Source organism: Lampetra fluviatilis, chromosome 23, assembly GCF_964198595.1.
Source record: "Lampetra fluviatilis chromosome 23, kcLamFluv1.1, whole genome shotgun sequence".
In the NCBI taxonomy this organism is placed as follows: Eukaryota; Metazoa; Chordata; class Hyperoartia; order Petromyzontiformes; family Petromyzontidae; genus Lampetra; species Lampetra fluviatilis.
Window position 1 is genome coordinate 10,527,724 of NC_136297.1, and position 12,870 is coordinate 10,540,593.

Below are 12,870 nucleotides of genomic sequence, written 5' to 3' on the forward strand. Positions count from 1 at the left end.
ATCCACAAGCATGTTTTGTACCCATCCCGTCAACCGCACGGCCTCTCCCTCAACTGATTTTGCGTGGTCCCCCCCCCCTCCAGCAGCTTTGGTTAAATGCAAGAAAAAGCACAACAACACCGGAGCGGATTTCGACATTTAGTATCTCTATTTAAAGCTTTCGTGACTGCAGGGATTCATCTTCTTGGTTCTTTCGGTAAAGTCACGTAGAAGGGAAATAATACAATAATAAAAATAAAACATAATAAAATAATACAATTCTCACGACGTTTCGGCCACAACGCAAGCAGCCGTCTTCAGGTGAAGAACAGGTCTGTCGGAAAGACAGCGGCTGTCGGAAAGACAGCGCCTGAATGGGATGCTGTCTTTCCGACAGACCTGTTCTTCACCTGAGGACGGCTGCTTGCGTTGTGGCCGAAACGTCGTGAGAATTATTTTATTATGTTTTATTTTTATTATTTTATTATTTCCCTTCTACGTGACTTTACCGAAAGAACCAAGAAGATTTAGTATCTCTTCATCATCAGCAGCAGCAGGCTCGTCTGCTTGCACCAAAAGCCCGTGGGGCTATCGGTTGAAATGTCTCGACTAAAGCCAAAGGGGTCGAGGGGGGTGGGGGAGATCCACTTTTTCATTCGCCGCGGGTGCGTCGACGCAAAACGAAACAATGCAAACAGAGCAGCAACGAAAACGAATCGCAATACGGTGGCGATAAAACGACGCGAGGTCTTATCAGAAGAAGCCCTTGGGATGCGTTGCCACGGTTCTGCCCGACCACGACTTTCCCCGCACTGCCTCGCGTGGTCCCCAACTCGGGTCCCCACTCGGGGTCCCCACTCGGGTCCCCGACGGGGTCAGAGGTCAGAACGTCCAACTGCGGTCTGCCACTTAATTTTGAATCTCGCAAAAAGTTGCTGTCCTTGCGTTGATTACGGTTTAGACGAATACTTTTGATGGTGATGTTAATTCTGACATTTAGGAGCTTTTGTATCTAGTACAGCTTCATATATATACACACACACGGAATATATAATGTGTAACCGACACATAGACTTAATACTTCGTGTAACCAACCAGAGCTTGATACTTCTTGATACTTTTTTTTCCCGGAAGGCCGCTTGTTAGAAGCGGCTGGCTTGGAGTCAATATTATCGGTGGCGTAAGGCACTTCCACTAGAGTACACGGTAACACCTATCTGTAATAATCTGTATATGATTGTACCCGATGTTCCTGTAAGTGCCGTATGAACAACAGGTCGAGGCAAACAAAAACAAGGCGAAGAGGTGAACGTGTGTCGGGGTGCAGAAATCGTTCCCCGGAACGGAATTCCGAACCGTTCCGGCCGAGATGAAGCGCCGTGGTGGAGCGAGGCTCACCCGAGTCTCTCTCTCTCTCATGTTAGCTAAGCTTGGCTCTAGCTAAGCTTAGCTCTAGCTAGGCTTGGCTCTAGCTAAGCTTGGCTCTAGCTGGGCTACTACGCCGACCGTCTGCGTGTCCCAAATCTGTATCGCTCGCCAGTCTGAAGTTGTTGTTGCAATTATTTTCTGAACGAGAATTGAATACAATGGATTTAATCTAAATTTGAAGTTTTCGTGACTGCAGGGATCCATACTCTTTGGTTCCTTCGGTAAAGTCACGTGGGTATAAAATAATAAATAACAGAAATTATTTAATAAATAATAGATTATTTTATTTTATTTATTATTTCATACCTACGTGACTTTACCGAAAGCACCAAACAATGGATTTCGTTGGTGATGGCGCTGCTGCTGTTGCTGTTGCCGTGTTGGCAGTGCTGCAGAAGCATAACTCACAACAAAAACCTCAGCCCATCATCCGTTTTTGGTCGATAAAAGGAGAGTACCACTTTAGTGGGGAAGTCAACAGCTGTTGTGCCCGATGGTGGAACTCCCAGAACCGGCTCGGCCAGGTGCTGTCGGCAGGAGCACCTCGTTCACTACTGGACACCTGTGAACATAGAGCTTCATAGCTCTTCGGATTGATCCGTTATTTATTTATTTATTCCGACTCCACTTACCCGAGTCTCTTTCTCTCTCTCTTTAGCTCTGAACGACAAGAGTCGTACACGGGCACGCGTGCGTGTACTTTGGGTCGGTTCCTACCCTTGTTTTGTCGTCTTAATTAAGCATAATAATTCATTATTAACAACGCCGAACACTTTAGCTCACGTTTAATCGATACGTTTTAGCTCGTTAATATTCGCTTTTAATCACGAGCCGTTTCCTTATCGCCGTACCTCTCCGGATTATAAGACGCACTGTCCCCGCTCCTGTGTTTTGAAAGCAAATGTTGGGTAGTGCGTCTTCTAATCCGGTACGTGTGTGTGTGTGCACGTGTGCGTGCACGTGTGTGTGCACGTGTGTGTGCGTGTGTGTGCACGTGTGTGTGCACGTGTGCGCACGTGTGTGCGTGTGTGTGTGTACGGGCGTGTGCACGTGTGTGTTCACGTGTGTGTGCAAGGGCGTGCGTGTGTGTGCGCGCGCGGGTGTGCATGAACGTGTGCGTGTGACCACGCGTGTTTCTGGGTGTACGTGTGTGCGCGCGTGTGCGTGTGTGTGTGCGCGTGCGCGCGTGTTTGGGTGTGTGCGCGTGTGGGTGTGTGCGCGTGTGTGCGTGTGTGTGTGTGCGCGTGCGCGCGTGTTTGGGTGTGTGCGCGTGTGTGTGTGTGCGCGTGTCTGCGTGTGTGTGTGCGCGTGTGCGCGTGTGCGTGTGTGTGCGCGTGTCTGCGTGTGTGTGTGCGTGTGTGTGCGCGTGTGTGTGTGTGCGTGTGTGCGTGTGTGTGAGGTCATCTTTGTCCAGTAATTTTATTACCGGGGGGGTGCGGGGGTAGGGGGCATCTTACTTTCCGGAGCGTCTTATAATCCGCTGTTATTACTCATGATGATGATGATGATTACTATGACGATGTATAATTGCCGTAATAGTACTACTTGTTAATGAAATTGTAAATATCTTTCTTCAATGTAAGGCAATACTATAAGAATTCTTATGAGCACGCAGCACTCTCAAGGCAACACGGTGGATCGACCATTCTGGGAGGGGAGGGGAGGGGGGTTAGGGACGGCGCATCTACGAACTCTCTAATTCATTAACTCTTTGATCCGAATCGGTGCCGTTTATTCCGAATAAAAGTTGCGTGGAAGAATCGGACGACGGTGCTTGTGCTAATTACTGGCGGAACGTGACTCTGCTCGAACTCGCGACTGCTGGAAACAACAATCGTGCTGTGACTGTTCCACCTGAAGACGGAAGCTTGTGTTGCCTCCGAAACGTCGTGATTTTTTTTTATTAATTTTTATTGTATTTTTTTACCTACGTGACTTTACCGGAAAAAACCTAAAAATATGCTGCGCCGGCAACGATATGGCGCATCTTGGCTTACGCGACACAATCTGACGAATTGGTCATGTCGGGTGGTGGCGGGTTTAACGACACATCGAATTTCACGCGATCTAACCACAAAATACCTCCATTACGGAGTCGCATCAACCCAAACCCACCACGCAAGTCGCATCAACCCAACCACGCAAGTCGCATCAACCCAAACCCACCACGCAAGTCGCATCAACCCCACGACAAGAGTCGCTTCAACCCAAACCCACCACGCAAGTCGCATCAACCCCACGACAAGAGTCGCTTCAACCCAAACCCACCACGCAAGTCGCATCAACCCAAACCCACCACGCAAGTCGCATCAACCTAACCTCACGAGTCGCATCAACCCACCCACGCAAGTCGCATCAACCTAACCCCACCACGAAAGTCGCATCAACCCAACCTCACGAGTCGCATCAACCCAAACCCACCACGCAAGTCGCATCAACCTAACCCCACCACGAAAGTCGCATCAACCCAACCTCACGAGTCGCATCAACCCAAACCCACCACGAAAGTCGCATCAACCCAACCTCACGAGTCGCATCAACCCAAACCCACCACGAAAGTCGCATCAACCCAACCTCACGAGTCGCATCAACCTAACCCCACCACGAAAGTCGCATCAACCCAACCTCACGAGTCGCATCAACCCAAACCCACCACGAAAGTCGCATCAACCCAACCACACGAGTCGCATCAACCTAAACCCACCACGCAAGTCGCATCAACCCACCACGTCGCATCGTACAGTTCGTCAGGTGGATCGCGACGGGTCTGGTTGTCTTCTTGAAAATCGCCGAAATCGGACAAAAATCCGCGATCCGCAAACCCAAAGGCAAAATGGGAAAACTGGAGATTGGTTCACGGTTTGTAACACGACACGCACCCATCCTTCTGTTTAACGTTTCCCTACAGGCCTACAGCAACCCAAGCATGCAACAGGAAGTATGTTTCTGCAAAAATATGCTTTATATTTTCTAGAGTGTGAAATATAATTTTTTTTTCTAAAAAGTCTATATTCCTGTACACGGCGTAAATCGTGGGTGGCTGAACCTCTCCGCTTCACCGGAGTCTGGGGACACGTGACTTGAGACCCGCGATGGGCCACTTGGGTGGGGAACAAGACGGAGACGAGACGGAGCCGCGTGGGTTCTTCCGCGGCAGCGTCATCGCGAGCAGCACAGTGACGATGCCCCGACAGGCATCTGGCCTGTAGGGGCGCAATCGGCGGCCTCTGCCTCTTCCCTCTCTCCCCTCCACTCCTTCCCCGTCCCGCCCCCACCCTCAAGTGCCCCTCTATCTCGGTCACTCGTTCCTCGGCCCTGCCAACGACGAGTGCACCGATCCATGCTGTAGTCACCGTCGTGTAGGGCAGCGGTCCACACACTTGTTGGCACCAGGGACCGGTTTCGTGGAAGACAATTATTTTCACGGACCGGGGAGAGGGGGGAGAGGGGTGGGGGGTCATCATTGTGGCTTTCACCCTTTTCAAAGAAGCTCTCCAGCGACGTTCGTTTTTTTTTACTCATTTTGGCTACTAGCGGTTAGCGGCTTGTGGGCTCACCAACACCGTGACACGGAGACAAGCGGTGAATGATACAACAATGGGGGCGGGCCACGCGCGCACTCACCGCTCTCACCTCGTGCAGCTGTGCCGCCCGGTTGCTAACATGCCGAGGGTTGGGGACCCGTGGTGTTAGCCGTGCCATAGAGCGCCTTGAGAGTGGAGGCGCGCTCTCTCTCTCTCTCTGGCCCTCTCTATATGTGCAGGGTGCTTTAAAAAAAACGTGAACGCTTCTGAGAATTCGCAGCAACAACCACGAGAAATGTGCCGCCTCTGGGCTCTGGAGACCACCTGGAGAAGATTCCAGGCACGCGTCGACAACGATGGCGAACAAGTGGGAGACTCGTTGACTTGTTTCAGCTATTAACATCACATTTGTTACTGGTAGGAACCTCCTGGTTACACCAGCCCACAGGGGATTGTTGTGTCCGTCGTGCAGGGAGGGGCTGGGTGGGGAGGGAGGGGCTGGGTGGGGAGGGGAGGGTGGGGAGGGGCTGGGTGGAGAGGGGCGGGGTAGGGAGGGTGGGGAGGGGCTGGGTTGGGAGGGTGGGGCTGGGTGGGGGGTGGGAGTGGTGGGGCTGGGTGGGGAGGGGCTGGTCACCCCGTGGTGCCCTTATACAACTCAACATTTAACCTACTCACGCCGGCTTGTGCCCGCACTCACAGTCGGCCATATTTGCGGAATACACCACGCCGCCGTTGACCCTGGCCATTGACCGAGCAACCCAACGTTCCTACCAGCTCCCTCCGCAGGAATGTGTTATCACATCACATTATATATTATCCGTTATTTTTTTCCATTAAAAACGATAATGCCCATGTGAGCGTTAACATTTTTTCGAAGCACCCTTTTATAAATATAGAATTCGATTGTAGATTGTAGGAAGAGCTGCGTCCGTGAGGCCAACTGGGTGTTGCTGCCGTTGGATTCCCTAGCGCTACGAAGGAGCGAGCTTGGGCTCACACAGCACATTCGGCGCGTGACATAGACACGGCTCTAGTGCCAGGCTACGTGCCCTCTGAGCAGTGACGGATTAAGCTAAGTGTGGGACCTGTAGCATATGATGTTATAAAGGGGCCATAAATAAAATAAAAACTTAAACACCCAGTCGTTCGTAAAAGTTGAAGGTGGTATAGTACTACAGTAATAGAGCAAGTGCAGAATCACCGAACCGGAATTGATAGCTTGAAAGCATTTAGCGCGGGGCCCTTGAAAGAGCGGGGCCCGTAGCGACTACACGTGTAGCTACTTGTGCTCCTGGGATGATCCGGCACTGATTGTGAGCCAACCCTCACGTGAAGTGCGCAAGGCTGGCTTGGCAGGAGGTCACAACACAAGACAGATATTGAAGAAGTAAGAAGAACACTTTGATACTGGCAAAAACAGGTCCCATGTTACAAGACAAAGATTCCCCGTATAGCCTCGTCGCTCTTTTGGGGGCAAGTGCTTTAAGGAGCGAGTGGCGCCTATGAAGGCCGGCACGGCAAATGAGAGAGGGGTGTGTGGCCAGCACCACGCCCGACCGCCTTTGTCTCCCCAGTGGCGATGTTTACACGCACCCGCAACCAGGTGCTCATTGAGGCCGCGTCGACCTAGGAGAGGCTCGGGAACCGGTTCAGATAATTCGCCACACCGGTGTTGGCGTGAGCGGGAGTCGAACTCGGATCACCGGGTTCTTAGCGCAACAAGTCGTACACCACGCATCACGCACACCGCACCAAACACACCACCCCAACAAGTATGCTGCTGATGATGCTGATGATGCTGATGACGATGATGATGCTGATGATGCTGATGACGATGATGATGCTGATGCTGCTGCTGCTGATGATGATGCTGATGATGCTGATGACGATGATGATGCTGATGATGCTGATGACGATGATGATGCTGATGATGCTGATGACGATGATGATGCTGATGATGCTGATGACGATGATGATGCTGATGATGCTGCTAACGATGATGATGCTGATGATGCTGATGATGCTGCTGACGATGATGATGATGCTGATGACGATGCTGCTGCTGACGATGATGCTGCTGACGATGCTGATGACGATGATGATGCTGATGATGCTGATGACAGTGGCAAAGGATGGCGGTGATGATGCTGATGATGCTGATGATGCTGCTGACGATGATGCTGATGACGATGCTGCTGCTGACGATGATGATGCTGATGATGCTGATGATGCTGATGACAGTGGCAAAGGATGGCAGTGATGATGATGATGACTGTGATGTGATCTGGTCGCTAATGGAGGGGATGAGAAGGGAGGTGTGAATTTGGAGAGAGTCGGGTTTGGGACGCGACGCGCTCGTAAGCTCCGGGCGAGGGTTGGTGGGTCACCGCAGAGATGGGCGAAACTCTCAACATCCAGCTGAGCCGTGAGCGCGGTGACCAGGAGGTTTGCAAGCTCAGCAAGTGGGTGGCGGCGCAGCACAGGACGTGGGTTCGCGACCCCGACGCGTAGCGGAGCTTTGTGTTGTGGTGTGGTGGTTGGTGGTGGTTGGTGGTGGTGGTGGCATCTTCGGATTTTCCGATTCACCTCGCCAACGAGGCCACAACTCTCACGACTTCAAAGGACACCGCTGGGGTCTGGCGGAGTGGAGTGGGGGAACAAAAAGGGGGGTCCCCTAACAAACACTGAGAGAGCGAGGAGAGATGGGGGGGGGGTGCCAAGAGACAGTGGGGGGGGGGGGTAGAGAGAACGAGGGAGAGAGAAGGGTGGGTGGGTTTTGGGGGGAGGCAAAGGAGGGAGAGTGAACGTAGACATGGAGTCTGGAGAGGGGGGGGGTAGAGAGAGAGGGGGAAGGGGTAAGGAGAGCAGAGCGTGAAATCTCTTGTGAAATCTTTCATTTCAAAGTGGGGGGGGGGGGCTTTACTTAAAGCAAAACATTTAAAAAAACGAAATGATGAACGAAGCAAAGTGCCGACTACACCGATCATCTTCTTGTTTCCTCTGATCGTCAACTGTGATTGATGTCGAGGCCTGTGACCGGGAGCGAACCTCGCCCTGCGCTTATGACGGCACACGCACCGCTGGAGAGAGAGAGAGAAAGAGAGACAAAGGCGTACGAGAAGAAAAGACCCCCACCGCACCCCCCGTGCAGCCTTAACAAACTGTTGGGGCAAAGTGCTTTTTGGCGAGGAGCAGCGAGCGCCTATGAACACCGCCACGGCTCAAGGAGGGGCTGGGGTGGCCAACGCCACGCCTGGCCGCCTTTGTCTCCCCAGTGGCGATGATTTTATACACCGCGCCAGGTACTCGTTTGAGGCCGAGTCGACCTAGGGGAGGCCCCGGACCGGCTCAAATTGAACTCGGGTTGAACACAGACGAACACACACGCACACACACATACACAGGCAGGCAGACACACACGCACAGGCAGACACACACACAGGCAGACAAACACACAGGCAGACACACACGCACACAGGCAGACACACACACACAGGCAGACACACGCACGCACATACACACAGGCAGACACACACAGGCAGACACACACGCACCGACAGACACACACAGGCAGACACACACACACAGACACACACACACAGGCAGACACACCCACACAGGCAGACACACGCACACACAGGCAGACATACACACAGGCAGACACACACACACAGGCAGACACACACACACAGGCAGACACACACAGGCAGACACACACATACAGGGAGACACACACAGGCAGAAACACACAGGCAGAAACACACAGGCAGACACACACACAGGCAGACACACACGCACAGGCAGACACACAGGCAAACACACACGCACAGGCAGACACACACAGGCAGACACACACGCACAGGCAGACACACACACAGGCAGACACACACAGGCAGACACACAGGCAGACGAAGGGGAGAAGGGAGGGAGCGAGGGTTGGGGATAGAGGGGGAGAGAGAGAGGGAGGTGGGGAGAGAGAGAGGAGGGGGTAGTGGTGGTTGGTGGTGGTGCTGGGGGGGGGAGAGGGACGTAGACAGAGAGAGAGCGGATGGCTTTACCCAGAATATCGTCGCGGCTGAAGTCGGCCTAGGCGAGGCGAGACAGAGACGGAGACAGAGACGGGGACAGAGACAGAGACGGAGACAGAGACGGAGACGACGCGGGGACAGGCGGGCGGCAGACACCGCGGGGGACAGCGGCGCATCGCGGAGACCCCGCGCGGTCTCAGGCGGCTGGGAGAGCGCCTCGAGCTGCTGGTAAGGAGTGCAGCACACATACACACCATGTAGCACACACACACCGTGTAGCACACACACACACACCGTGTAACACACACACACACAGCGTGTAGTACACACACACACCGTGTAGCACACACACACACAGCTTGTAACACACACAAACCGTGTAGCACACACACACACACAGCTTGTAGCACACACACACATACACCGTGTAGCACACACACACACAGCGTGTAGCACACACACACACAGCGTGCAGCACACACACACACCGTGTAGCACACACACACACCGTGTAGCACACACACACACCGTGTAGCACACACACACACACACAGCGTGTAGTACACACACACACCGTGTAGCACACACACACACAGCGTGTAACACACACAAACCGTGTAGCACACACACACACACAGCGTGTAGCACACACACACATACACCGTGTATCACACACACACACAGCGTGTAGCACACACACACACAGCGTGCAGCACACACACACACACACCGTGTAGCACACACACACACACCGTGTAGCACACACACACACCGTGTTACAAAACACACACACAGCGTGTAGTACACACACACACCGTGTAGCACACACACACACAGCGTGTAACACACACAAACCGTGTAGCACACACACACACAGCGTGTAGCACACACACACATACACCGTGTAGCACACACACACACAGCGTGTAGCACACACACACACAGCGTGAAACACACACACAGCGTGTAGCACACACACACCATGTAGCACACACACACACAGCGTGTAGCACACACACAGCGTGTAGTACACACACACACAGCGTGTAGCACACACACACAGCGTGTAGCACACACACAGCGTGTAGCACACACACAGCGTGTAACACACACACACACACAGCGTGTAGCACACACACACAGCGTGTAGCACACACACACACAGCGTGTAGCACACACACACACAGCGTGTAACACACACACACAGCGTGTAACACACACACACAGCGTGTAGCACACACACACACAGCGTGTAACACACACACACCGTGTAGCACACACACACACAGCGTGTAGCACACACACACAGCGTGTAACACACACACACCGTGTAGCACACACACACACACAGCGTGTAGCACACACACAGAGTGTAGCACACACACACACAGCGTGTAACACACACACAGCGTGTAGCACACACACACACAGCGTGTAGCACACACACACACCGTGTAGCACACACACACATACACCGTGTAGCACACACACACAGCGTGTAGCACACACACACACACCGTGTAGCACACACACACAGCGTGTAACACACACACACAGCGTGTAACACACACACACACACCGTGTAGCACACACACACACCGTGTAGCACACACACACACACACACCGTGTATCACACACACAGCGTGTAGCACACACACACACAGCGTGTAGCACACACACACACACCATGTAACACACACACACAGCGTGTAGCACACACACACAGCGTGTAACACACACACACAGCGTGTAGCACAAACACACAGCGTGTAACACACATACACACAGCGTGTAGCACATACACACATACACCGTGTAGTACACACACACACAGCGTGTAGCACACACACACAGCGTGTAACACACACACACGCCGTGTAGCACACACACACAGCGTGTAGCACACACACACACCCTTTAGCACACACACACACCCTGTAGCGCACACAACAACAACGATCGCCATTCGCCACGAAGTGGCATTGACATCACCACGACGCTTGTGCCATGCCATGTGCACCTTGAGGCCACGTGAAGTGTCGAACGCCCGCTGGCAGGTCACGGGGCAGACCCAGCAGGTGCCACAGGTTAACTGACTGAGACGACTGGCTGATGCACCACCTGTGCCCCCTACTGTGCCAACTTGCTGTGCTTTAGCCACCCGGCGCTCCGCTTGTTGTAGTGAGCGTCGCTCCTCCGCCCTCCGTTGTTGTTGGAGGGCGACTGCCTCCAACTGCCCAGTAGCGTCCTTCGCGAGCCTCCTCCACAGAGGCCGATCTTGACACCGCTGGTACCGGTCATCGGTAAGTCCACTCAGCTCCACATCCTCCTCTACCACATCACTCCATCTCTTCTCTAGCCCGTGCCGCGCCCGTTTAGCCCCCTCGATCCGGTCGAACAAAATCTGTTTAGGCATGCGGTGGCTGGGCATGCGGGCTACATGACCCAGCCAAAGCAGCATTGCCTGCCGGAGGAGTTCAACGATGGGACTTTGTCCAGATCTTTCAAGGATATGTGAGCTCCTCACACAATCTAGCCTGGTTAATCCCAAGATGGATCGTAGGCAGGCCAGCCTAAATGTTTCTAACCGGCGAAGATGCTCCATTAGGGGGATCCACGTTTTGCGAGCGTAGAGAAGGGAGGGAATAACTGTGGCCGTGAAGACCTGAAGCTTCGTGCGAAGCAACAGAGCAGGTAGCTTTCACACAGCGTTACGCAACCGACGAAAAGATAATGCCGCTCGAGTGATTCGGAGTGAGACCTCTGCTGTCAAAGTGGAAACGTCATGAGCACACTGCCAGGTATAGCACACACACACACCCCGTGTAGCATACACACACCGTGTAGCACAGACACATACACCGTGTAGCACACACACACCGTGTAGCACACACACACACACCGTGTAACACACACACACCGTGTAACACACACACACCGTGTAACACACACACACCGTGTAGCACACACACACACACCGTGTAACACACACACACCGTGTAGCACACACACACCGTGTAACACACACACACCGTGTAGCACACACACACACCGTGTAACACACACACACCGTGTAGCACACACACACACCGTGTAACACGCACACACCCCGTGTAGCACACACACACACCGTGTAGCACACACACACAGCGTGTAACACACACACAGCGTGTAGCACACACACACAGCGTGTAGCACACACACACAGCGTGTAACACACACACAGCGTGTAGCACACACACACACACAGCGTGTAGCACACACACACAGCGTGTAACACACACACACACTGTGTAGCCCACACACACACACGCACACCGTGCGGCACACACACACACACACACCGTGTAGCACACACCGGCGGGGAAAAGACATTCAAAGAAAAACAAAGACAAAGACCCCCCCTATAGCCTGAACAGACTGTTGGGGCAAGTGCAGTGAGCGAGCGCCTATGAAGGCCGGCACGGCACACGAGGGGGTGGGTGGCCACTAGCACGCCCGACCGCCTTTGTCTCCCCAGTGGCGAGGTTTACACACCACACCAGGTACTCATTTGAGGCTGAGTCGACCTAGGAGAGGCCCAGGACCAGTTCAAATAATCGTCACCGGGTGTTGGCCGTGAGCGGGAATCGAACTCGGGTCGCCGGGTTCGTAGCGCAGCGTAGCGCGCTAACCGCTACACCACCGCTCTCCGATACAGTTACACAAGCCTGGTCACACACAAAGACAAAGACCCCCCGTATAGCCTCAACAGACTGCTGGGGCAAGTGATGTCAGCAAGCAATTATGAATGCCGGGAACGGTCCACAAAGGGGTGGGTGGCCAGAACCACGCCCGACCGCCTTTGTCTCCCCAGTAGTGATTTTTGCACACCGCACCAGGTTCTCATTTGAGGATGAGTCGACCTAGG

At 53.4% G+C, this 12,870-nt stretch overlaps 1 long non-coding RNA gene across 1 annotated transcript; it reads right to left on the reverse strand.

The window, feature by feature from the left end:
- Positions 1–430: 430 nt before the first annotated feature.
- Positions 431–5,402, reverse strand: LOC144940773 (uncharacterized). The gene is made up of 2 exons (XR_013639165.1): positions 3,768–5,402; positions 431–3,721 (listed from the first exon to the last, which is right to left on the reverse strand). It is a non-coding gene; the product is annotated as an uncharacterized LOC144940773 (long non-coding RNA).
- Between the last annotated feature and the right edge of the window lie 7,468 nt (positions 5,403–12,870).